This window comes from Erithacus rubecula (genome assembly GCF_903797595.1).
Source record: "Erithacus rubecula genome assembly, chromosome: 17".
Classification (NCBI taxonomy): domain Eukaryota; kingdom Metazoa; phylum Chordata; class Aves; order Passeriformes; family Muscicapidae; genus Erithacus; species Erithacus rubecula.
Window position 1 is genome coordinate 4,069,587 of NC_136669.1, and position 25,971 is coordinate 4,095,557.

The 25,971-nt window shown below is 46.3% G+C and overlaps 2 protein-coding genes across 4 annotated transcripts in view; one reads left to right on the forward strand and one right to left on the reverse strand.

The window, feature by feature from the left end:
- Window positions 1-25,971, forward strand: part of ELFN1 (extracellular leucine rich repeat and fibronectin type III domain containing 1) — a 98,582-nt gene that overhangs the window by 24,048 nt on the left and 48,563 nt on the right. Inside the window, exon 3 of one of the 3 annotated variants that reach the window (XM_079320915.1) lies at window positions 5,123-5,188. The exons of the other annotated variants lie outside the window; for them this stretch is intronic. The gene's annotated coding sequence lies outside the window, so the exon portion shown is untranslated. The remainder of the gene's footprint in view (window positions 1-5,122; window positions 5,189-25,971) is intronic. 3 annotated transcript variants of the gene reach the window in all.
- Window positions 10,408-25,971, reverse strand: part of MAD1L1 (mitotic arrest deficient 1 like 1) — a 418,937-nt gene continuing 403,373 nt past the window's right edge. Inside the window, exon 19 of the mRNA XM_079320917.1 lies at window positions 10,408-10,424. The gene's annotated coding sequence lies outside the window, so the exon portion shown is untranslated. The remainder of the gene's footprint in view (window positions 10,425-25,971) is intronic.

Genomic DNA, 25,971 nt, shown 5'->3' on the forward strand with positions numbered 1-25,971 from the left:
TGTTCCCACCCTGCATTTCTTGGGAGAGCTCTGGCATCCTGTCAGGCCATGGAGGAGATGTTTTTCACCCCTTCCCACATCCATGCATGCCTTCCTCCCTGCAGGGACACCCGTGCTGGCACGGGACAATGTTGGATGATGCTGCACATTCAGTAGGAGGATGCTCCTCTAATGCAGGATAAAGGCTGAGTGTAACGCCTTTTAATGCTCCTTCTCATAATTATCCTCTTAATTACTCAATGAAATGCCCAATAAAACAAATCACTATAATTTCTATTTTATTCCCTGCCTTTTGCGGGTTATTTAAGAGCTCAGGATGCATTAAGGAGGCGCTTTCTCGCGAGGGAGTGCTTCCCAATAGATCATTCTTGCAAAATGGTTTTACGTCCCTATCCTGTGTGCTTCATCCTCATTTTCCATGCCAGTTTGCTAATTACCAGAGGCACTGGTGGCTGGGAAGCACTGCCTCCCTCGCTGCCCATCTCTGCTGTGATGAAGTCACAGCTCTGAGTTTGTGACATCCCCATGGCAACAGCCTGTGATGTCACTAGCGGGGATTACAACTTCCCAAAGCATCAGGCACAGGCAGCCAGGCTGGAACTCTTGGGCTCTCACAGGTCTTTAAATAGCAAGGAACTAAAACTCGGGGAAGTCTTTAAGAAGGCTTTAGATTTCCTTTTTTTTCACGCTGAAGGAGAGGAGGCTGCTGAATGCAGGGCTGCCAGCAGCAGTCCTATCCCCTTGTCCTGCAGCCAGCCCAGCTCCCTCATGTGAACATGGGGTGTGACTGGGGGAGCTCAGCCCTGCAGTGACCCTGCTGCAGGATTCTGTGGCCAAGGGATGATGTGTTGGGCATCTCCCCAATGTCCCTGGGGGCTGCAGGTGTCCCCAGCCCCATGCAACTTCCTCTTGCTCTGCACTTCTTGCTGATAAAGCAAATCTGAAGACCACTGATTCCCACAGCTCACCCTGCCCATGCTTCACTCCATCTAAACTGCTGGCTCCACTGGCTTCCTTCTGTGCTTTTTGTTTAATACTCTTAGTATTTCCATAAGAAGACACTGTTCATACACAGACAGTGAGGGAGGAAGATTCATGTGTGTGCTTCTCTAGCAACAGGAAAGTCATGTAATAATCACACTTTATTTTGTACCTGGGGAGGAAATTCAGCTCCCGTGGCCAGTACCACAATCTGTTCAGGGTGTTTAAACACACAGCCCCAAAACTTACACAGGGCAGCCACCTGACTGATATTTATGTACCTTATTTAAACAGCAGAAGCAAATCAAGCAGATGGAAGAGTCAATCTCTTTATTTTAGTTTTTCTTGGGTAGGAATAAAAATGATATTTCAAAGGCCAGCGTGTCTCAGCTGAGTGGTGGTGGGGAAAAGCTGGAGCCACAGAACATACTGTCCTGTCTCCAGCTTCCTCAGATCATAACTTCTAAGCTGGATTCAATAGAAATAAATGTTCAGTAGTTCTGGTGGTGGCCTTTGGAAATGGAGCTAATGGAACAAGACAAAAAAATAGTTACAACATTTTGACAAGCGCTTAAATGTTTAATGCCACGCGCGGCGCAGCCCAGCCGTGGGGAGGTGGTGGGTGCACCTGCAGGGAGCTGTGCCCCTCGTTAGCACGACAGCCAGTCCTCCCACAGGCACAGGAAATTAAGCAAAAGCTGTTTGAGCTGTGTGGCAGTAACCAGGCCAAGGGCAGCTGTGGCTTTGGCAGCCCCATGCCGTGCAGCAGGTGAAGGGCTCGGGGATCACACTGGGGATCCCCGGAGGGAGAGGAGGGTGGCCAGTTCTTGGAGAAAACAGGTGGAGGAGAATGCATAACACTACCCGGAGCTGAGACAGGGGAGATGAAGAGGCTGCAGTGATTAAATTGGATCTACTGAAATCCTTCCAAAGCAGGCTTAGGAATTAAGAGCCATCAATGTCACATTGAGGGTCACTCGCTGCAGGACTCCGGCCGGTGCCCAGCTCCCCATGCCTCTGTTTAGCCCCATCTGAGCCTGAGGAAACTCATCCTTTGTTTCAGAGCCCAGTGGGGCATTCCCCTCTGCCACAGAATTGTGAATCTGAGGGCCTCTAAGAAGCCAATTTGTCCAGAGAGGAAGGATTAGACTGTGTGTGGCCAGATTTGCTTTGAATTAGGGTGTCATCGGGGATTTAAGAACAGGGGAAGGTGGTGGGATGGCAGGCACTGAACAGGCTGGGCTGACATTGCCTTGGTGCAGAGATCTGCTGATCCCCTGGCAGCAGCAGTGATGGAGGCTGAGCCCAGGAGGTGTCAGCTGTGTCCCCTGTGTGTCAGGGACAGCGTGGATTGCTCACTGAGACATTCTTACTGTGCTTGTGGGACCCCACAGAAGTCACCTGCCTGTGCTGCAGGCTGGTCATGCCTGCCTGCCCCTGGGGCTGGATCCAGCTCACCACAGCCTCATCCAGAAGAGTCACAGAGCAATGCTTCACAGCCTGCACACACCAGCAGCACCTCAGTCTCAGATAATCCCCCCAACACCAGCATGGGAATGTGGTGGCACCAGCCAGAGCCAGGATGGAGCCCACCCATGAAACTGGCAGGCATTCCTTGCCTGGGAATGGGCTTCCAGTGTGGCTCAGATGTTTTAGTCATGCAGACCTGCACTAGACCAGGTTCCCAGGTAATCTGCTGCCACCAGTGCCACATTTACACACATCCCCATAAATCCTGTGAAGCAGGGCCATCTCTCCCAGCTACACAGAGGCACTGAGCAGAGCCCCATAGGGACTGTCCTGAGTGACAAACCTCTGTCTGATCTGGGACTCCCACTGTAGGGTTTTTTTTATGCCCCTCCTCCGCCTTTCTCCTTATTTTCCACAGCTGGAACGACGGGTCACAGCAGGGAGATTTTCACACATCATTAGAGCCAAGTGTCCAATTCCACACAGCCGTCAACCCCAATCAGAGCGATTTAAAAGGCAACGCTTCCTTTAATCATGCGGGGAGCTCAGATCTGTTGGTGAGAACTGAGTGCTCCCATAAGCACGGGAGAAACACGGGGATGGAGCAAGGGGAGATGATGCTGAGATGAGACTTGTGGTACTCAAAAGCAGCTCCTCACATGCAGCCCCAGGGCAGACCTGTGATGCCCACACAGAGTCTGTGTATTCTGGTTTTTCTCCATGGGTGATTGAGGTGGCTGTGGGTCTGTGTGTGCTGCTGCAGCTGAGCCTGAGCCAGGGGTGCTGTATCAGAATGTTCCTGAGCAGGAGAGAGCCTCAGCACCAGCATTTCTGACTCATGAGTGGGGAGAATCCTGAGCACTGGAGGTGTCCTGGAGACCTGCATCAACCTGCTGCTCCACCAATCCCACAGGACAAATGGAAAACCCGAAATCTCAGAGCTGTGCTTCACCTCTCCCTGTCCCTGGGACACTGTGAAAAGGAGTGCTGGGCTCTGTGGAGAGATGCAGCTCCTGTTCCAGCAGCAGAGACACAGTCCCTCCTTTCCAGCATCCCCTGGAGCCTGCAGAGCCCCGAGTGCTCAGCCCTGCATTTTCCTGTGTGCAACCACACGACCTTCTCACAGTCCTGCCACAGCCCCATGCAATGCAGGTTGCACGTGGGCATGGGAAGGACAAACACATGAGGAACATCACGGAATTGCCACCACACCTGACTGCAGAAGATGAATGTCCTTCCCAAAGCTCTGGCATGCGCAGTCGCTCTCCACAGTGTCCCTGTCTCAGAGCTCTCAGTGCTCACGATTTGTCCAAGGGCGACTTTGCAAAATGTCAACGTTTTTACCAAAATTCCCTGTGACAGGCTTCAAGTTTTAATTAAAGGAACTTGGGGGTGTATGTTTGTTTGTTTGTTTGTTTCCATGAAATTGGTTGTTTTGCTTTTTTTATTTCCTTAGAAAGAAAATGTTTTTCCAAGTGAAAAATGACAGCCCCTGGTATTTTGCTACTCTGCCATGTCTTTCTGGCTAATCTGTTTTTTAGACCAACCTGTGAGCCTCTGCAGGAGGAATTTTAGCAGCCTGGTGGTCCTGTGTTACAGGTTCCTCTGAGAGGGTAGCACTGCCATGACTGCCCAAGGCAGCATGTACACACCCCTGGCCAGATCCACACCTGCCAAGACACCTACAGCCCTGAAAACACACTGATGCTGTAGATAAAATCAACTTGCAGGCAGGGCTCTGCCTTAAAATCCCAGAGATCAGCAGCAACACAGGCAAAGGCTAGGAGAAATTTTGCCATTAGCCTCTGCAAACCTGAAAATTTCTGCTAAAGAAGCAATCAGGTTGGTGTTTGTTCTGCCCTTGCTGCTGCAAATTGATTGGATTGATAGGAATGAAGGCAGTGGTGTAGGAGAGTCAGAGCAGCCTTCTGGACTTTGATTTGATCTCTGCCTTTCATGGTCTTCCCTTTTGTACTTGCTCATCGCTTTTAAAAGCAACTCTTTGATGAGAGGTGGCAAAATCTCACTTAGGCAGAGCTTTTTTGGCAACAAACATTTGACTTTTGGAGCTGCCCTCATCTGTTGGGTAAACACAAAACGATCATCTTTGACTGGAACTGATCCTCCAGAGCCATGTCTTTCCACTGGGGAGAGGTATTTTCACCGATTTTCAATGTGGATTATTTTTGTAACTGACTGTAATAGATTCTTTAGTGGTATTAGGGCTGATTATGTCAGGATTTATTTCGGTGTGAGGTGATTCGACATGCTGCAGTTCTGCAACTTCCCTTTGCATGCTGAAAGGGCCCATCCCCTGCTCCCACCACAGACTCAATGTGCAACCTCTTTGCAGCTGGACCTGTCTCCCAAGGTCAACATTCCCCCAGTTGCTTCATAAATGCTGAAGGAGCAAGTTGAAGGGAACAAATTCTCTGTGAAGGACGGGTGAAAACTCACATCTACGTAGAAAACCCTCCTAGAAAGAGGAGGAGAGGGCAGCAGGGAAGGGATTGCAGCTTCAGAGGAGCAGTGCAGGCACTGGGAGCTCCCCAGTATTAGCAGAGGGGTTAGCAGCAGAAAACACAATTGAGGATTAAATGTGGATTATGCTGCAGCGATCCCGAAACATCAGCAGTGCTGAGGCAACTAACAAAGGACTTTATTTCCTTAGGAGAAGAACTGCTGGGCCCAAGGCAGTTGTAGATAAAACTCTTCAGGAGCTGCTTGTGGTGAAGAGGTGAGGCAGTGAGGCAAGGCAGTGTGTTTTGGTATCTGGTACCTCCTGGAGAATTTGGCAATGCAAACTGGTGGATCTACTCCTCAAAGCCCCATGTAATATGGGATTTTGGACATCACCATTAAAACTGCCCAGGCTTCACCAAGTATCAGAAGAAAAGGTTCACATACACCCCTTCAGTGCTGTTTAGTAGAAATGAATGGGTAAATCTGGCTGCTGTTCTCTCCTTCAGCATCATTAAAATCATTCAGGACCTTGGGTTTATGGTGCACCTGGCTTGCTGGGATTGGGAAAGGATTGGGTTCATTATTTTTGGTCTCCCCTCAGTCAAAACAAAGGCTTATGTGTAGGGAACCTCTGGACTGTGCAGTCAGCCAGGCTTGGGGCTCCCTTGGTTTGGTGATCCCTGCTGAACACCTCAGGGCAAACATCAGATGATGGGGAGATGGAGAGATGGAGAGATGGATGATTGGGATGGATGGACTAGGTTGAGGTGGCAGAGGCCAGGAAACTGGGACTCCACTTGTCTGCAAACCTTGCCATGCTCAACAAATGACATTGGGCAACATTGACCTCATCAAGCTGGAGTTTGGACCACGCTCTGCTTGGGCAAAAGGAGGCACTTTCTTCACTGAGCTGATCCCTCTGGCTCCCTTCACAGGCCGAGGATGTGTGCAGGAAGGGGGATGCACCCTCTGCTCCATCACACCATGAGCAAGGCAGCACTTACACTTTGTCTGCAGCAGCAGGGCATGTGCAGGTCCCCTGGCATGGCCTCGGGGCTGGGAGGAGCAGAGGGCTGTCTGTCTGTCCATCCTCTCCCTCCTCAGCAGCCAGAGTTAGCCACAGCTCCTTTGGCAGCTCGATTCCCTGCTCCAGCAAGTGCTGGGCTAATGGGGAGGCGGCCACAAGAGGAACACTCTGTTCAGCAGCTGCACATTCCATTAATTTAATGAGGATTTTTTTTTTTTTTTTTACAAGGCAGATGGTAAAATAGCTATTTTCTGTTGTCTAATAAATACCATTAGCAAGGCAGAAAATGTGCAATCTCGCCAAGTCCTTTCTGATTCCTCGCCCTCCTGTATTGATGCATTTCTCTGTTCTCTGCTTGGCAGCTGGTGGGGCTGGGAGGTGGGATGGGAGGGAGAGGTGGGACACCAAAGGCAGGTCCAAAATTGCAGGTGGGACCTGCACATTGAGACAGCAGCTTCCCCTGATTGGGCAGAGGCTGGGTGTCCTGCTGGGAGAGCTGTGCTCTGGCAGCCTCCACCGATCCAATTCTCACTCCATCTGATTGCAGTAATAACAACTCACACAAATTTCCTGCCTCAACCTGAAATCTTCCAGCTCTGCAATGCAAATAATATAATGTGTGACGAGGAGCCCAATGATGGGGATAATAATAATAATAGTGATGAAGCCTTTATTCAATGAATGAGTGAATCAAGCAAGCAAAAATAAATGGTATTCAGGGCTTGGAAATCAATAGGAAGAGAAATCAGGAGGAAATGCAGGGGGACTTGCATCTCTGGGGGAGTGCTGTCCTCAGGAAGGCATGAAGGAGAGATGAGCAAAGCCCCCTGAGCTGGGCACTCCTTGTGTGCCCATGTTGCTCCTGGGCTCTCTCCTGTGGTTGCATTGCCTCTGCTGAGCTCACTGCTGTGCCTGGTCCCACTGATCTCTTTGGCCCCCTTGATTTACAGCTCTCCTGGGCTCTCTGAATGTGTCTAGGCAGCTGGCAGGCTACAGACCTGACCTGGGGTTGGGTAATAACTTGTCTTTTGTCCCATGCCCAGGAGGTTGGCCATAAAAAAGCTCCAGACATCAATTTTCCTCTCCACCGGGGTGGAATTGCAAAATGATGAGTTGGTCTTTGCCCTCATTTATCTCTTTTTTCCTTTCTCCTCCTCTTTTTATCTTTCTCTATTCTTCCAACACTACTGCTCATTGCTCTCTTCTTCACCCCCTTTCCACTATCTCCTCCATCATTTACCAGCCTCCCTCCCCTCTGCACATCACTGCTTCTTCTCTCTCCCCCTTTTGCCCTCTTCTGCCTCATTTTTTTCTGTGTGTTTCCTTCCCATCTCAAAACTTTCATGATTTTTCTTGCTGTGCATAGCAGTTTGATATCTATACCTGTAATAGCCTGCTAATACAGTAATTCCACAAGAGACCCTTTAAAAACCCAAAGCCTTGGCAGGTAGTAAAACTCACCTTTTAACTTGGCTTCCTCTTTATCAGGGATTCATTTCAGACAGGATTTCTGTGTGCACAGCTCTGCCAGTCTCTGTTAGCAAAAAAAAAAAAAAAAAAAAAAAAAAAAAGGATTAATTCCTGCAACAGGTGAATACGTTTCACAGCTCTGGTGAGCAGGATCTATTTTCCACTTCCTGCAGGTACATGGGGGATTTAGTCATCTAACATGGTACTTCTCTTTGTCCAGTGTGTGTTTAAGCTGTGATTTACCTGCACCTGTGCAGAGACCTCCTGGAGAATGCACCAGTGGGGCATTCCCATGAAAGCTCTGCATTGTCCAAGGGATTTTTCCACTTTCTGGAGTGATTTCTGAGCTGACATGCTGCTCTCTCAGGTGATGGGGGTTGAGGTTACTGAATGCTCTGTCCCAGCACCACCAGTGCCAGTCCCTGCCCTGAGCCCACCTGCTGAAGTCTCCCTGGCTCCTGCCTGCAGTGCTTGCCCAGGTGAGGGACTGGCACAGCTCCAGCCTGGCAATGCCTCTTCTCTGACCTCTGAGAACACAATCTTCCACAAGCCTAAAGAAAAAGGACAAGCTTCTCCTGTCCTTTCCTCTCCAGCCTCCTTTGATGCTGTCTGCAGCTTTGTATTGTATTTAAATCTATGCAAATATGTTAGTGGATAAAGTATGCAGAAAGCAAACCTGGGAAATTTAATCTGACTTGCAAATATGCTGGAAGAGGCACTTGGTAAATTGAAATCAGACTTTTACACCTTTTGTCCCAGCAGCTCCAGCAGGACCTGCCTTAGAGCAGCAGGGAAATAACTGTGTCCTTACATCCTCTCCATCTCCACTGTTACATGGCTTGGGGGTAATGAAGAAACCAGGGTGTTTTCCTGGTAAATACTGCAGCAGGACTGGCCTCTCCTGGGCTCCCCAGTGCCATCCAGTTTCCCTGCTGGTCCCCAGGTGTGGGTGGAAAGGGCAGCATTTGCTTTCTCTGCAGTGGTGGCTGAGGTGGTGGGAACATTGAGGGTGATGGGAACAGGCAGTGAGCAGCCCTTGGAGCTGGCAGCAGGCACTGAGAACTGCCTGCCAGCTCCAGGTTTGGGACTGCCAGCCCTCTCCCAGGTGGAGAGCCCAAATTTCATCATCTCCAGTGGGTTCCTGGGCAATGGTGCAGGAGATGGCACTGAGGAGGGAGATGTGACTTGCAAATCTTCCTGTCAGGCTGTTTTCTGGACAGCACAAATCTGGGATAATTCCCCTGACCAGGCTGCCAGCTTTATACACAGGAGATGAGGGAGGAGATAATACAGCATGTTTTGTGCCAGATATTCAAGAATTTCTAAGTACATTGCAAAGAGGGAGCTACAGGGCAGCATTGCTCTTTCCATTTCACACACAGAAGGCCCTTGAAAATGGTGAGGTTTCCTGCCAAGTCACCCCAGGGACCAAATTCTCTGTTTTATATTTACTAAACTTTGGAACAATGGCTCTCTGTGTTTCAATGACAAAAGAGGAGAAAATATTCATCTTTTTTTAAGATAAAAGAACCTGATCTAACAGAGGTTCCACTCAGGATTTGTCAAACATGGTATTTTTCAATAGCAAAAGCTGGTTAGCTCCAACCAAAATGGGATTGTCAGCAAGCAAGGTGACCAGAGTTTGGGGAGAGGGCCTGCAGGTAGAAAGACCTGATACCAAAGAATTGTGGTGAGTCATATTTCCTTGATAACAGAGCTGTGAGATGCCCTGCATTGCTGAGCAGAGCTGTGGTGCCATGCGGTGCTCCCTCCTCACCTTACTGACCCTCACCAAAACAGCTGTGATGGGCCAGGAGCCTGTTTGGAGGCACAGGTGCCTGGGTGGGGCTGACCCACTGAAATCTGGGGCTTACTTGATATGGTTGGATGTGAACTGCTGGTTCCCTTCAGCAGAGCAACACTGCAGGGCATCACAGACTCCTCATCCTGCCAGACAGCAGGATCCAGGCTGGAGGGGCAGCATTAAACACCTGCAGCTGCTTGGACAGAGCTTTCAGAGGTGGTGGAGCCAAACCCTTCCCAAGAGCAGCAAGAGCCCTTCCCAAGAGCTTGGGAGGCTCAGGCTGGGCACTAGGAAGGAGATGGGAACTGAGGAAGTGGCACAGCTCCACAACAGATGGCCAGAAAATACTGTGAGATCTCCATCCTTGGAGGCCTCCAGGACTCAGCCACACCAAGGCATGGCTGGTCCAGCATTGAAGATAATCTTGGAGATCTCAGGATGGAGTTCACTCTGCACCCAAAGGACAGCTGACTGTCACCTGCCCTTCTCCTCAGTGACATGCCTGGAAGAGACCTGCCATCCCAAACTGTTGTGTACTTGTGTGCTGAGAGAAGAGCCAGGCTTGAAATGTCACCTCATTAGGGCTGATAGGTGAGATTTGTTACAGAAAAGGAAAGCTATCAGTCTTCTGGCTCCTGAGGGGACAAGCTCTTCAGCCAGAATGACTGGGGGATTGTAATGGAGTTAACTGAGGTTGCCACCAGGGAGCTCAGACATTGGCATTTAGCTGAAGAGGAGAAAACATCTCGATTTCTTGGTGGAGAAAATCCCTCAAACCCCAAGAAAACAGTATTTTCTGGAAGCAGAAGGAGGGAGCTCCTGCCTTGTGTGATTCCTGCCTGCAGGCTGCATGTCTGGGCAGTGAGTGGGGTCACTCGAGTTACAGCAGCTGGCCCAGCCCTTCCCTTCTCTGGAGGGTGCCCAGGGATGTGCTGGGCTTCCACAGAGCAGGACTGGCATGCAGCCACCAGCCTTCCCCATCTCTCACCCAAATCTTCCTTCCAATCAGCCTCTGTCGTCTTGGCTGCAGTGGGCAGGAATCCTTTACTGGAGGCACATTCAGGAGCAGGGGAGATTTCAGCAAACAGCTCTGAACTTCTGTGTTAAAGAGCATCAGCCAGGGGGTGGTTTTGGTGCTGATGCTCCCTCCCTGCTGCAGAGGTGCCCACCTGAGCCCTGACCCAGCCCTGGCCTGGCAGCTGCTCTGCCCTGAGGGTCCCCTCTCCAGGGGCTTGGCTTCATTAACTTCCTGATAAGTTGAGAGTTCAGTGCTGAGTCTTAAGAAATTGGCAATAAAGCCAAGCCTTCATACAAGGGTAAAAATAGCCCTAATAATTTAGGCAATTAGTTAATTAGCCTCATTTACTTGAAAGCACAGAGTGGCGTGGGAAGACTTTTCTGCTGGGTTTGTTATGCTTTTCTCATTCACTTTGTTTGCTTTTCCCTTGCCATTTTCTCTGCTCCCTGACATAGATACAGGGACCCACAGCATTCCAAAGCAGTGGAGTGCCAGCAGGGAAGTGAATGCCAGCCAGGACAGGATGCAGGGCAGTGCTGCAGGGAAGCAGGACTGGTTTAATGTGTCACAGGGGGAAGTGGGTATCTTCTTTGTGATGTTCTCTAGTGCTCATGGTGGTCTTTTCCAACCTTAATCATCCTGTGATATTTTTTTCCATGCTGTTTCTTCCTCATCCCACCTCTGACCCTTTGTTGCAGGTAGAGGCTGTGGCACATTCAGGGTGTCAAAAACCTGAGGGGCAATACCCCACTGTTCATGGCATTGCTTGTTTGTTCCCAATTAGAGAATTCCTGTCTAGTCCTTGGACTAGAACTGAGTGGCAGGTGAAAAGAGGCAAGAAAAAACCAGGCATTTACTGAAGGGAGCTGGGCTGCTGGAGTAGCACAAGGCTCAAGACTCTGTTGATGCTGCAGAGCATCCTCCTGCTGTTGGCCTGTTCCTGCCAGGGCTCCTGCATCCCTTGCTGCTCCCTGCTCCCACCCAGCCCCTCTGCAGCACGTGTGGCCTCCAGCCCCAGCTGCTCAAAGCCTTTTTCAGTGCTCCTTGCATGGCTGCACAAACTCACCTGGTTTTTGGAGAGCTGCTGGCCAGGTCCCCTCTGTCCTCCTCTGACTCACACGAGTCCCATTCATTATTGACCTGGGCACCTGAATGAGCTCTGTCTTCCTGAATTATTTCTGAAGACATTAGATCTTCTCAAATTGTTCATCTTCCCCAGAAATGACAGCTTGCAGGCACCTGGGAATAAATGGTGCCTTGGAACAATTTCATTGTTTCTATTCCAGGCAACAGGAATTCCTCAGATCTCAACATCAGTCCCCAAACCCTGGCATGTTAGCATAACCTCCAGACAGCTACGAGTTTCTTGACCCAGAAAAAGGATAGGATTTATTATGAACCCTGGGAGACCAGTGTCCTTGCAGCTCCTGTGCCCTAATGGTGTGCAGCATACTGTGTGCTCCTCTGGCTGGAATTTTCTTCTTTTGCTCTCTGTCAGCAAATGCCACTTCCACAAAACAGGCTTATGCGTGTGAAATCAAATCAATGTTGATTAATTTTCAGGTTGGAAAAGGGGAGGGGGGGGAACCCATTAAAAATGTCAAGATGCCTTCTCCTTTCATTCTTGCAAGAAGAGCTTCAATTCTTTATCTCTTAATGACCTTTTGTTTAAAGCCTTTGTGTTTTGTAAGAAGTATTCAAAAAAGGACGAAGCAAAATGAAGTGTTAAATATCTTTTGAAGGAAAATGTGTCCATTTCCATGGGCTCTTTTTTGCAATTATTACTTAAAGGGAGGCAGGAATCACGCTTCTTTTCTCTCTGATTTTTTGCCATTTTGTCCTAAACCAAGCACACTTCCCAAGGCTCCCTACTCTGCCCTGGCTGACACATTCCCCCTACACTGTGTGAACAACAAAAAAATCTTTTAGCAGGGTCAGTAGAGATAGAACAAGAGGTGATGGCTTTCAACTAAAAGAGTGTCAATTTGGATTAGATAAAGAGAAGTTTTTTAGAAAGAGGGTGGTGAAACACTGGCACAGGTTGCTCAGAGCAGCTGTGGCTGCCCCACTGTTGGAAGAGTCCAAGGCCAGGCTGGATGGGGCTTGGAGCAGCCTGGGACAGTGGAAGGTGTCCCTGCCCATCACAGGGGGTTTGGACCAGGAGACCTTTAAAAGTCCCTTCCAACCCAAACTCTTCTATGATTTTATAATTCTATGGGGTTTTTTTTTGCACAGGCAGTTGTGGGAAAGCTTTTATATAGAGTTGGTCCACATTCATTCACCCACAATAAGGGTTTTTGTTTAGGCTTTTTTTTTAATACTGGGAAGAAGTTTTTTTGACCTACATAAAAAAAGTTTGCTTAAAGCTCTTGCATCCTTCAAAATCACTCATAAAGCTTAATTTTTTTTCCAAGTTATTTGAAACTTATGTAAAAATTTTAATTCTGGTTTTGTTAGTTTTCCTTTCCTCATCTCCTCTTTTTTAAACTCTAAGTAAAAAGCAGAGTAGTGGGGGAGAAAGGAGTCATTAAAGAAAACTGAACATTTCTACTTGAAAGAACAAGAGTTGAACTGGAAAATATTCTTTCAACTTAAAGAAAAAAATCAGGAAAAAAATTTTTTCTGAAGGGTAAATATAAACGTTTCCAGTGAAAATGTTCTGAGGGGAGAATGGTTATTTTGGAGCATTTCTCTTCCCCAGCCCCATGGGATGCCCTTAGTTGTACACTTAAAAATCTGAGCTGCACAGATCAGAGCCAGTGAATGTCTGGGCTCCTCCTTGGGACTGTGGCTTTCCTGCTGTTGCTTGGGGGGAAAAACTGTCTGGTGGGGGGGTCAGAGTGAGCAGGGCTTTGCTCCCAGACTAAGGGGCAGTTTTAACCCTTGGAGCTGGGATTTCATCCCTGAACAGGGCAGGAGCACTGGCTCTTGTGGCTAATGACCCCTCCACTCTGTACTGATGCTGTGAGGGGCAGTTTCAAAGTCATGGAGCCTTTTATTCAACCTGCATCTCTTCCTGTTGCACAGAGCTGAGCTCTCCGTGTGTGCATCACTTTTCTCTTTCCTGGCACCACATCCCTCTCAGCATCCTGACACATATGTCTCTTGCTGGAATTTTTTCTCCCAGCCTCCAGCACTCAAGCAGCATTTGTGTGTCTCCAACAAGTAGCCACTGAGCCTGAGAAATGCATTAGCTGCCTGACCTGGTTCCATCCAGGTGTGAAAAGATACAGTGGCTCTGGCTCCACTCCACCTTTCCTGACCATGTGAGGAGAGGCAGAAGGCTTCTCCTCTCTCCACCAGTTTGCATCATTCAAGCCTATTAAAAAAAGAAACAAAAACAGGATAGGAGTTGTGAGCGGATAGACAGAACCAATCATGGGGAAAGCTGGGCTGACTAAAAGGCATTTACTGGGTTTTCTGTACTAGAAATGAAAGAAAAACCCTTCAATTAGCTGTCTGCCCAAGGAGCTGAGCAGAAAGGGATGAAAGCTGAGATGCTTTTGCAGGAGCAGAGGGAAATCACCAGCCAGGAGATGTTTTGTGGGCTCTGAGTCAGGCATCATCCTCAGAGGGGTGCTCAGCATCTCCTATTGCAAGGTGGGGAGCCTCCCTCTGTCCAACTTTTGTGCCTTCCCCTGCTTTCTTCCACAGCTCTCCTTCTTGGCAGTGTTTCTGCAACCCTCAGTTCGTGCTCAGAGCGTTGGAGCTTCACCTTGTCAAGTGCTGGTGCTCATGTCTGGAGCACTCAGCTTGTCCCTGTGCCCAGGAGGGTGCTGTGGGTGCTGAGCAGCAGGATTACAGCTCATGGTCCTCATCCTCCTCATCCTTCCTGCCCCATGTCTCTGTGTCCCATATAGCAGCACATCCAACACCCCCCAGCCACTGCTTTGGGTCACTTGTCACCGTTTTGTAAAGCAAACAGGTCACCTGGGAAGGGAAGCAGCAGCTGTTCTGCTTCCTGGGGTTTCAGGCATCTGCTCCTTGCACATACACACAGATACACACACACACAGGCTGCCTTTACCTAGCAGACAATTATTTAACAAAGTATGCAAATAGTATAATTACTGTTATTTGTTTAGCTGTTATAAGTGTTTGAAATGTAAATGTCAACTTTGGGATTTTTTTGCAGGGTATGTGTGTGTTGTTGGCTTTCTCTCTCTTGTGTGTGCTCTCCCTGGACTGCAATTTGATGAATTTCTCCTTGTCCTAGAAAAAAAAGCTAATGTGATTTCTCTGCGATTACAGCCGAAGACGCCGAAGTGGGGATTACTCACAGTAACTCCTCTTACTTAGCAGAGCTGAGTGGGAGGCAGGATTCATTACACCGAGCAGAGAAACAAAGAGGAAATGTCTTTCAGCTGACTGCTTGTGTCTGCATCCTCCCCAGTGCCAGGGCTTCCCTCCCTGGAAGGCAGAGGGTCAGGCAGGGCGGTGACAGTCGTGGCAGGATTTTGGCAGCAGGCTCACAGGAGCCTGTTCCTGGCCTGCCACAGCTCCTCCATGGGCAGGAGGAGCAGCAAGTCTGAACCCTGGTTTTCTAAGAATGCTTTTCCTTCTGAAGGAGAAACAGATATAACATTACAGCCACCAGCATGCTCAAAGTAGAGCCCTGGTGCTCAGTGCAGTGACGATTCCCAAGGGTGTGTCCCACCATCACCCGTCCTGGCTGCATTCAGTACAAATGCAGCTCATCAGTAGCTCACAGCCTGTAGTTCAGCAATCAATCCAAGGCTGGTTACCATTGCCTCAGCTCAGTCTGTACTCCTGCTCCTGGCTGGTTTGCAGTCCAGTCCCAGCAGCTGGTCCGTGCTGGGAAGGCTGTCCCGGGCAGAGCAGTGCTCTGGGGCTGCAGCACCTCTCTGATATTCCACAGCATCCCATACCTGCTGGGCAGAACCCAGCCATGCTTTGGCTTTAGAGCCTTCTCAGATGCACAGCTCCAAGATGAATCCAGTTGGATTCATCAGCTGGCAACAAGCCTGGCACCAGCTTTTCCTTCAGTTGGCTCAAAAGCCAGCTCAGGAGATGGAGTGAAAGTGGAAAGGCTGCAGAGCTGCCATATCCCACCCTCCATCCTCTCTGTGCCCCCTCTTCATGCTGGGATGTGGAGCTCATGGTTTTTATGGGAATCCCAGAGCTGTGAGAGGGTTAAGAGGTTTTCACCTCCAGTGTGAACCAGAGGAACTGGAAAGCATGAGGCAGTAAACACAACTAACAGCTCAGCTCCTGGAGGAGCAGGGAGAGCTTTGAGCCCAGCTCAAAGGGTGGCCCCAGAGCGTGGTGCACTCTCTGCTTGTGGCAGATCAGGATTTCTCCATGAACCAGCTGTGCCTGTGCCCAGCAGGGATCCAGTCCTGCTGGGTGTAGTGCCTGTGGCTGAGGCTGTGTTGGGGCATGAGCCTGCACAGGGTGCTGCTGGAGCACAAGCTGGGCTCTGTGGCATGGCCAGAAGATGCTGAACCAGCTTTGCTGCTGCTGCAGCTTTGCCCCTGCTCTCTGGCAGGCTCCAGTTGCTGGCACAGAAGTTTTTTGGCGTGCTGGCAGAGTGCTGTGGGTTGGTGCATGGCTCTGGCACGTTCATCTCCTCACTGGGGCTGTCTGTGCTCCCTGGAGCAGCTTGTTAGTGCCCTGCAGCCTGAGCAGGCACCAGCCATCAGCAGTGCTGCTGGTCCCTGGGCACTCCACCAGGCAGTCAGGCCGTGGGGTGGAACCAGCAGAGCCTCTTGGTTTTTAGTTGCAAAGACAGGAATCCAGTGACCTTTGGCAGATTTCATAGCCCAGCAGGCTCGTGTAATTGAAGCTGGTGATGATTTGTCATGGCTCTAAGCTTTCCCTATCTATTTCCTTCCTCGCTCCCTCAGTCTCTCTTGTTCCATCTTTCTCTTTCCTTCTCTGTGATCTCATTATCTCCATGCCTTTCTCCTTTTCTCTCTTTTGACCATAGCATGGAGAGGTACCTCAGGATCTGTTCGTCTTCGAGGGATTTAGCTTTTGCCTGATGAAGTATTTTCTCCACTTCACATCCATTATCCAAAAAACCCTCTTTCTACCCATGACCAGGAGACCTGCACCTGCCAGAAAAATCCAGTCCATTCCATCATAAATAATGCATTGCCATGGTCAGTACCCCCAAGCAGCCATGAGCTCCAAATCCCAACTTTCCTCCCCCTGTCAGGTGAAGGTTGAAGTGACATTATCACTTTTATTGAAATTCCCTGGTAGAAGGCAGGTTCAATGCTATTAACATATTTCAATTCAAGCCATTCTTATTTTAATTAGCCTTAAGTAATTAGTTCTAATTCATTGCCATTTTTTGCTCTGCATATTTTGGGTTATTTACTTCCCTTGCTAAGTAACAATTTGATGTAATTATGTGCTACTCATTCTTTCTATTTACATATGCTCACTCACTCAGATTTCCTCGTTGAAATTTCAACAGATCCTTTGAATTCCCTCTTGAATTGTTTTCTGAGTTGTCAGTGGTGTGGAAATTGTGGGGTGGAGAGAGAATTGATCCTCTTCTTTGGACATCCCTGGTGCCAGAGGCAGTGACAGTGCATGTGAGCACCTGGGCTGGCAATGGGCTGCTCTTGGCAGGGAAGGTCCATTGCCAGCCTTTGTTCCTGGGACTCTGGATTCCCATATGAAAGGAGTTTGGGGACTGTATCCAACTCTCTCTGTCTTCCTCTTGGGTTGCTTTAGCCCAGATGCCAAAGGGACCAGTCAGTGTTGCTGCTTCCTTTCATTTTCTTTGTGCAGCCAGAGGTGCAGCCAGAGATGCTTTGGCTTTGCAGAAATGGAAATGCCCTGGCTTTCCAGAAGTGTAGTGCCTCTGTTGCTCAAAAATCCTGCACTCTTTCAAGTCCTGTATTTTTTTTTTAGATATTTTGAGTACTTTGAGCAATTTGTCACATTTATATATGTCAGTTTCTTATCTGGAACATACTTTTATCTCAGCAACCATTTTTCTAATTCCTCTGAAGGACCATATTGTTGTCTTCTTCTTTCCTCAAGGATTGCCCTTTTCTTAGCACCTTCTCCATAGCTGAGATTCTCAGAGGGTTGTGGCTCATCCATGTGAGGCTGTTTGCTGTTCAGCTGCTCTGAACTCATCTTCTTCATTGCCTCAAAACTTGATTCTGAGCAGTCTGAACATCTGCCTTCCTGCAGATCCTGCAAAAACGTGGATTTCATGCTCACATGGAGTGTGTTTATACCTGTGTGTATATGCCTCACAACTTTTAAGTGCATTATCCAACTCCAGCCGAATTTGATAGAGGGTAGCATTCTCAAAAATAGCAAGTTCCCTCAAGGTTTGAGCAGACAGGCAGAGGTAGAAGAGAGATGCCCTACTTCTACTGAGGAAAAAGCTGCCATGTTGTGCTGAGCCTTTATTTGATGCCAGGGAATCCATTTGGGAGAGAGCACAAATCTCAGCACCCCACCCACAGGAAGGACTTCAATCAGCACATGCCCCTTCTCGTGCACAAGTCAATCAAGCTCAAAGAAAGCAGGATTTCATAGTTCTGCTGCTCATGGAATTACTTGGTTTTTTTTTTTTTTTTCAAGTAGTTTTTCCACTAAAATCTAATCAGCTGTTTGAATCCATGTTCCATTAGCAAATCCTGCTTGCTTCATGAATATGCAGGTTGACAATGTGTAGCATTGGCTTAACTGCTCCCATTGAAGTTGATAATAAAACTCCTGCTGACTTCAAAGAGAATAGAGTCAGGCTGATGCTGAGTGCTTTGGAAAATCCCACCCCTTGTTGTTATTTTGTTCTTAACACATCCACTCAGGAGCTGTGGGATGGGACTAAATACTCTAGAATGAGTAAAGACAAAAAAAAAAAAAAAAAAAAAAGAAAAAAAAAAGATCAAAGAGCCAAAGATGAAAATCCAGATTCTGAGGTAAATATTTAAGGACCTGTCTGAAGTGAGAGCAGTTGTGCTTTTGTTTGAGGAAGGGTCACAAACTGCAGCCAAGGCTCTTCATATCTCACACTGTGGCCTGGTGGAATTTCAGGTCTGAATGACACCAAGTGTGGGACCCCCAAACCCTGTCAAGGCTATCCATGACCATGAGCTGGAGTAGAACTGATTCTTTAAATTCTGTCCCTACACTTCAGTTTTCTTCATCTAGGAGGGTCCAAAGAGGTTCTGGTCACCTCTGCTGGGACCAGGACAAGGTGAAACCCCAAAACATCCCATGGGTTATCAACATCTGCAAGTGGGTAGATCCATTTTAAATAATCTGTTCCTCTGCTCCTCTCTTGCTGTGAATTATGCAGAGAAAAGGTGTTGCAGAGATTTACTTTTACTTTTGCTTTTACTTTTACTTTTTCCACTTGTTTTTTTTTTTTTTTCCAGATGAACGAAGTTCTCAGGTCTTTATTTTCCCAGTACTTGATGCCATAACTCCAAAATTCCCATGGAAGGGGGAAAGTTCCTCACTACCACCCAATGTAGAGGAGCATTATGCACCCAGCTGACTGCAAGGGGACGCAGCCATACTTAAAATTGTCACACACAAATTATTTCCACTGGGCAGAGCTCCCTAGGCATGAACACATTCTTACCTGCTTTGCTGAATCAGGGCACGTTCTTCTTGCTGGGACTTTGTTTTAGTGTGGGCTATTTTGGTATTTTCTTCTCCTAAGATTATTTCCACTGGAAAAAACACAGGATTTTTCATTCCAGCAGTATTTTTGGTAACAGTTACTATTTCCTGACAATATGTCTGTATTTTAGGACAAAACCAAATTACATGTTGGAAGTGCCTTTCCTCACTGCAGATTCTCCAGCACTACTCACAAGCCAGTTACATCACGACCATAATCTAGAAGAGGCAAAATAGAAGCTATATTAAGTTTTATACAGACTTGCCATCAAATTACATGCAATAGCTACTTGATCATGTTATATCAATCCATTTTTGCCTGGCCATTTGTGAAGCAATTGCTTTTATATTGATGGCTTATTTTTTAATTCAGACCTTGCAGGGATTGTATCAAGAGTTTTTTGTCTAATGGCTGTGGAATTCTCCTGGTTTAGTAGAATATGACTGTTAGTGCACAGTTGCATGATAAGGGGTATTGACAAAAAGAACCCTCTCACTGTAGTTCATTTTCATTGTTTTTCTGATTTTCTTTTTGTCTTTTACTATCTGTTCCTTGACGTCTATAAAAATTTTGACAGCAGTTAGAACTTGATGCTGTAAAACAGGCTAGAAACTGTGACAAATATGATTTTTTTTTGCTCTCCTGCCTGTCACTATGCTCCAGAAGACTGTGAATTTACCATCAAACTTCTGCAGAGTTAGAACCTCTCTTTTAAGCTTGGTAATAATAGGTAAAATCCTACTCCCTGCCTCACCATATAATCATCATTATCTTACAAATCCTGAGTGCTTTGTGTAATCTTCAAGGCTGTGCTCCTAGTACTGTGCTGTAGGAGAAAATAGAAGGATTGTAATTGTGGAAAATTGCATTTTGTTGCATCTTTTGCCAATTCCCTGAGATCAAAATGGTTAATTTCCCCATGCTCTATGCCTTGTACAAACTTTGAACCAGTACAATTAACTCTGGAGAGCCAGAACAGGGCTGCAGATTTAGACTGCAGATTTTTCTTGTTGGTTGAACCTTTCAGCTTGGTTGTGGACAGACCTAAAGAGGTTGGGTTAGATACAAATTATTCCTAATTTACCTCCCAAATGTCTGTTGTTCTTCTGGTTCATACTTTAACTTGAAGATTAATATTGGTTTTCTGTAAAAAGAGTTACGAGGTTGATTTTTAACTCAGTAAGTTTTATCATTAAAAAAGGCCTATATAGCTATGGTTACACTTTTTTTTAAAGTGCCAAAGAAATCTTGAATAGCTGCAGAATAACTCTAAGAATGAGGGAAAGTGGTGAAGGCAGAAGTTCATACAAATGCTGCCTCGTTGGAACCCGTGTACTTTGTTCTACTTTGCAGTTTCATTCTGAAACTTACTTAAAAGCACCGTATGGGATGAAACTTTTAGGTGTATTAAACCCATCCCATAATGTTTATTTTTGTACATGGACAAGAGATTACAGCTTTTCCATTGAACTCCCAAAGTCATCATCAAAAGCCATCGTTACTTCGTGAGCACTTTGTAGTCTGCTATCTGTCCTACACTAGTTAATTCATGTAAATCTAAAGAAGTGGTTGCAGGCAGGATGGCATCAGAAATATGGAAATAGAGCATCTGGGTAGAAAGGGTAGGTTTTTGCAATGTTTCCATTGAAATTATTTTTTCCTGCCAAGTGAACAGATGCAGTGAAAACAGACAGTCTTATCGGCAGCTTTTCTTTTGGGGAGAATAAATGAGTGAATGATCTATCAAAATCTTTTTTTTTTTTTTCCATTTGATTAAACGGGTGATATTTATAGCACTTCTAAATATAAACCAAAGTGAGGTAAGAAAGAGGAAGGTTCACACAGAATGGCCACTCTACAAAGTCAGGTGCTGTTCCTGTACCCAAAAGTATTTTTAAACTCCTATTTCTTCACCTGAGCTGAGTGAATGCATTCACTGAGCTCTGAGGGTGTTTAGCAGATTTACAGTCCTGATGCTCATATTTTGGTCTGCAGATATGTTTGCTTATAGATTTCCTTTTGTTTCACATTAGAATAGCAACAACATACCTAAGGGTTTCAAGAGTCTGCCTTTTTCTTATGTTACAGTACAGGTTCTGAAATAAATAGCTGGAAAGGCTAAAAAATTTAGCAATGAGATAATAGAAACATTTGTACCTTGCAGGAAAATACAAGATTTTGACACTTGGTTGCATTCTGAATAGAATATTAAGTTATTATTAAAATATACCTCAGGTTAATTTTAATGTAATTTAGACATGAATGTTTAAAGATTTTGTTATGAGATAAAAATAGAAATGAAAAATTCTCCTGGAGTCTTGAAAATTAAATGTTTGAATTTATCAAAACATTCCTAATTCTTTTAAAATGTGATTTTACCAGAACTAATTCATGTCATGAGAAATTTCAGCTTTGTTGAAATGCAACTTTCTGCTGGGAAAATGGACTAGTACGTGACCAGAGCTGCCTGGCAGTAGAGCCTGCTGGTCACATTTAATTCCTTTGCCAGAAATTGCATGGATATTAACCCTTTGACCATTGGTATGATGCTGTAACATTGGGCTTTTTTGATTTTGTTTTTTTTCAAACTGAGCTACATATCCTTATTAAAATAATTTTACATTTGTTCTGAAAAATTTCCATAATTTGTACTTTATATAAATTCCCTTGTAATAAGGCAAAGCAAACCCTTTTATCTTGCTGCCCCTTTCATGGAAGTCTCCTTTGGCCACTTTCATTTGTGATTTTGCCTTTTCCCTTGATTATGTGCTGAGATTTCTGTTAGACTCTTTAGCATTCTGTCCTGCTTTTAGGTTTTGTTCATTTTTGGAGCTTGTTGTCTCTGTGTTTATCAAGGGAGGCAGCTTTTTCATAAATGCATTTTCTTTACATTGTTAGCAATCCCAAAAATTGTCCTGAAATAAGAGTTTTCACTGCTTAGTACAAGATTTTATCATGAGTAATCCTGAGTCATTTAATTTAATATCTTTGAAAATGTCTTTTCTTAGATGGTCAAACTGACATTTGTGTTCTCTGTCAGCATAGTATTGAGTCTAATACTGTGTGTTCCCTTCTTTCCAGTGCACAGTCTGAACCCAGAAGATATCATTATTTGAGTGTTTTTGCTCAGATATTTAAATGCTGGTATGAAATATGATTATTGACTTTTCACTTAAATGATGTAGTCTTCTTCAAAAATCAATTTTCCTTATGTATTCACCAGCTGTATTTAAGAACTAGCATTTGGCTAGCACTTTTCACAATTTAAAATAGAAAAATCTCTCATGCTGTGGCTTTCCTTAAGAGATCTCCAACACTTCCCTATCATTCTAATCTCTTTTTAAATAGAGAAAAATTGAGGCAGAGATGTAGAAATTTGTCCCAGTGGTTGGAGCAGGAAGGAAAAGGCAAGCAAGTTGAAAAGGAGAAACCAAGCACAGTTCTCTGTGCTGCTGAACTGTCATATTAAGTGAATCTGTTCAATTCCCAGGAGGGTAATTTATATCACTCAGGCTCTAAGAATCCTGTGTGTTGCATGTTTCTGGATAGACAGATGGATGCTCCCTTCACATGTCTGTGTTATTTTGGTGTCACACTGTGAACTGAAGGTCTTGCTCTGCCTTGTCTTGAGCACACTCCCATGAGCACTGCTTAAATATGGATGATCCATCTTGATTTTCCAGATGAGTCAGGAAAAAAATACTGGGAATTTTTTTTTTCGACAGGTGTAAGCCAATTGGTGCAGAGAACTGAAGTCTCCAAGGCTTTTCCCTGGCCCCCAAGGAATCCTCTGGCTTCCAGCCATGGGCTTTTTGTCATCAGCTGCATCCTGTTCCTGGCAGAAGCACGCCCCAGGAAAGAGCACAAATCTCTCTCCTGGTGAATTAGCACTCACAAGTCTGTCTCATTAATTTTATCCCCACTTTTCCTCCACATTTGTTGGAGAAGGGTTCTGAAGTACTTTTTTTTGCCATTTGTGTGCCCTGCTCAGAGCAGGTTGCAAATATTTCCTTTGGAAAGCTGTATATGGATGGCAGCCTGACCTTCCTCTGGTGACTTCTCCTGTCATCTAGTTCCCTATTCCATTTTCTCATGTTGATCTTTGAAATGGCAGTGTCTGGTTTTCCTGTAGAGTTCCTGAATCCTGAGTCCTGGGTTTTGCACAAGTAACCTGTCCCATGTTACAGAGCAGGAGTGGAATCTGGAGAGGTTTTGGCAGGATGGCTCTAAGTGATGGTTTAGATGACTCTGAGATCTAAAACCTGAGCTGGCACTAAGAACTTGGTCTTCTGAGAGAACTAAAACTGGCTCCCACTGAAGTCATGGAAGGTAAAAATCTCATTTATTTATGGAAGACTTATAGCAAGAAGCCTCCTAGAACACAGTAGGATTATTTTTGCAGTGTGGGTTATTAGCATTGACCCTGGACTATGGCAAAACAGAGGCATGAAACCTTCTGTCTGCAAAATAGTTCTCAGGGTTGTAACCAAACCTTTAAATTGCAAGACATGGCTGTTCAAGGCTGGGAAGATGGGCAGAAGAGTACAGGTGGTGTCTCAGAAATAAGCTGGGGGTTTGTAGAAGCTTGGAATTGCTAATGTCAGGAAAACCCAAGCTCAATTAAAGGCTTGGTCTTTTAGGAAGGCTGCACTCAGTTGAGAGATCAGTGACTGCTTTCCTCCTAGGACTGCAAAATTACAACTTTCAGGTCACACTTAGAAAGCAATTGGATGTAATCTGTACCTTTTGCATGACATAAAAGAGCTGGATGAGATAATCAGGCACCAGCGTGTCCCCAGGTCTTTTTTAAACACTGAGATTGCTCCAGGGTGTGATTATGAGGATTTCCCCTCCTCCATCTCCTCTCTGCTGAGGGAGCTGCTTCTCTTGTGTCTGCTCACTGGAGGTGTTGGCCAAGTTCTCCCAACCTACCACCATTGTTGGCACATCTTGAGTTGTCTTCTCTGGTGGAGCACTCCCTGTTTCAGCTCTGGAAAGGTGAAGTGTCTAGGCCAAGTTCATCATCCAGACTCCACAGTCAGTGGAGAAAGTTGAACACCTCCAGAGTGTAATTCATCCCATCCAAAAATAGATGTTTAAGACAGGAAGAATGAATCACTCTCTGGGGGTTGGTGCACGTCTCTCTGTTCACTGATGATAAAAGAAGTCTAGACAATTGCCTTAACCTAGACATCCAGCTGTAAGACACCTTCAGCTGCCTGAGATGGAGCTGTGCTTGCAGGTCTCTGAGGACCAATTTCCACCCCCCTGCTCAAATGGGAAGTAGTTTTCTGATTTCACAGCAGCTTTCAAGATGAAGTCACTGACAGTCAGAATCTCAGCGAGCCACATATGGCAGTTTTACCATAACTGAATAGCTTTTTAATGAAAGGGTTTTTTACCCTCAGTCCCATCTGGGAGTTATCCATGAGAAGTTGATGGTGTTTTGAGGAATATTTCTTTCTATTACTTGCTGAATCATTGCCACCATTAAATATTGCTGCATAATTTCCTCCCAAGGAGTCTGTTGCATGTAGATAATATTCAAAATTTGGTCCCCATTGATTACTGTGATTGAACACATGCCACACAGGATGTTCTCCATGAGCAGGAGCACAGCTCTTCAGATGGTGCTTGCAGATACTTCTCATTTGTGAGTTCATTCCTCGTGGTCTGAAATTCATCTCTCATCTTCTCTCTTCCCTTCCTATGAGCTCATTTGTTAAAGTATTTGGGGAAAGGCAGACAGGGAAAGGCAATGGATGACTGCAGAAGGCAGCAGAGCACAAGATCCTGAGGAGCATCCACAGAGCCCTGGAAAGGAAACCACAGTGGAGACAGCTGAGAGGAGGGAAAGCCTCCAGCCCTGGACAACCAAAGAGCTGGAGCAAAGCTGGCAGAGCAATCCAGGGTTTTGGATATTGGCTGCTGCCCTGTCCAGCCCACCCCTTAGAGCAAAGCACCTTCAGTGGTGTTCCCATGAAGAGAGCAGGCAGCAGGGCCAGCACAGCCCAGCTCCAGCCCTGCCTGTCCTTGCCCTCAGGACAATGCTGTTCCTATTGATTGCACAGCAGATAGTGAGGATGAGGATGTCCCCAAGGGGATGAAGAGTTGCCTGGCAGAGGGGGACAGATGTGCCACTCCATGGACAGAGCAAACTGGTGGAGAGGAGACTTCAGGGTGCCAGTCTGTGATCCTAAAGCTTCCATCCAGACAGGTTAAAAGGTTTGGAAACTACAGAGCTTTGGCATCTCTGCAGAGAAGAACATCTCACCTTGAAATATGTAAAGATTAAATCCTTTTACTTTCACTTTTAGATTATTTTTTGCCCTTGCTGTTTTAAAAGTTCAATTCAACATGGATGTGCAGTCCTCAATGAAAATACTTGGAAAACATATTGACCAATATGGTTAAAGGAAAACATTCCTTTTTTTCAAGATATCTTTTGTCTCTCTGTTTTGGAAGATGGCAGGGAGTTGGCACGAAGCCTGAAATGTTCGGGATTTTTTGTTTGTTTGTTTTGTTTTGTTTTTTGTTGTTTGCATGTGTGTGTGAACTTTCTAGTTGCCAGAAAAAAGGATTTGCCCAGCGATGTTGCAGGTGCCTCTTTGCTTCCCCTGCCAAGACACCTGCCCAGTGCTGCCTGCAGAACCCCCAGTGCAGCCCAGGCAGCGGCGGATGTGTTTCTCTCAGGGAGTCCCCTGCTCCATCCCTCGCTGTGTCACAGCTGAACACATCCTGCCAAGACTCAAGCAAAACATTCCAGAAAAGGTTGAGATATTCACCGAGCTCAAAGCATTGTACAAGAAGTACCCTGGAGCAAAAGCAGAGCCGTGAGACAGTGGCACAGCGAGCTGCTCCCCCCGCCCCGGCAGGCACCGTGCCGTACCACACAAACTCCTCCAGATAGCATCCAGCCAGAGATGTTTGCTTAACACAGCAGCTCTTTGAAAAGGCAAATAAATGGACAGTGAAGCTACACAGACGTGGCACTGTGCAGCGATTTCCGTTCAGCGTTTGTGTTTAGTGCCAGGAAACCCTGACTCATGAATATGAAATCAGAAGGAAAGGAAGAAAGCAGTTGTTCATTATTACAGCTTCGGATTGGGCGT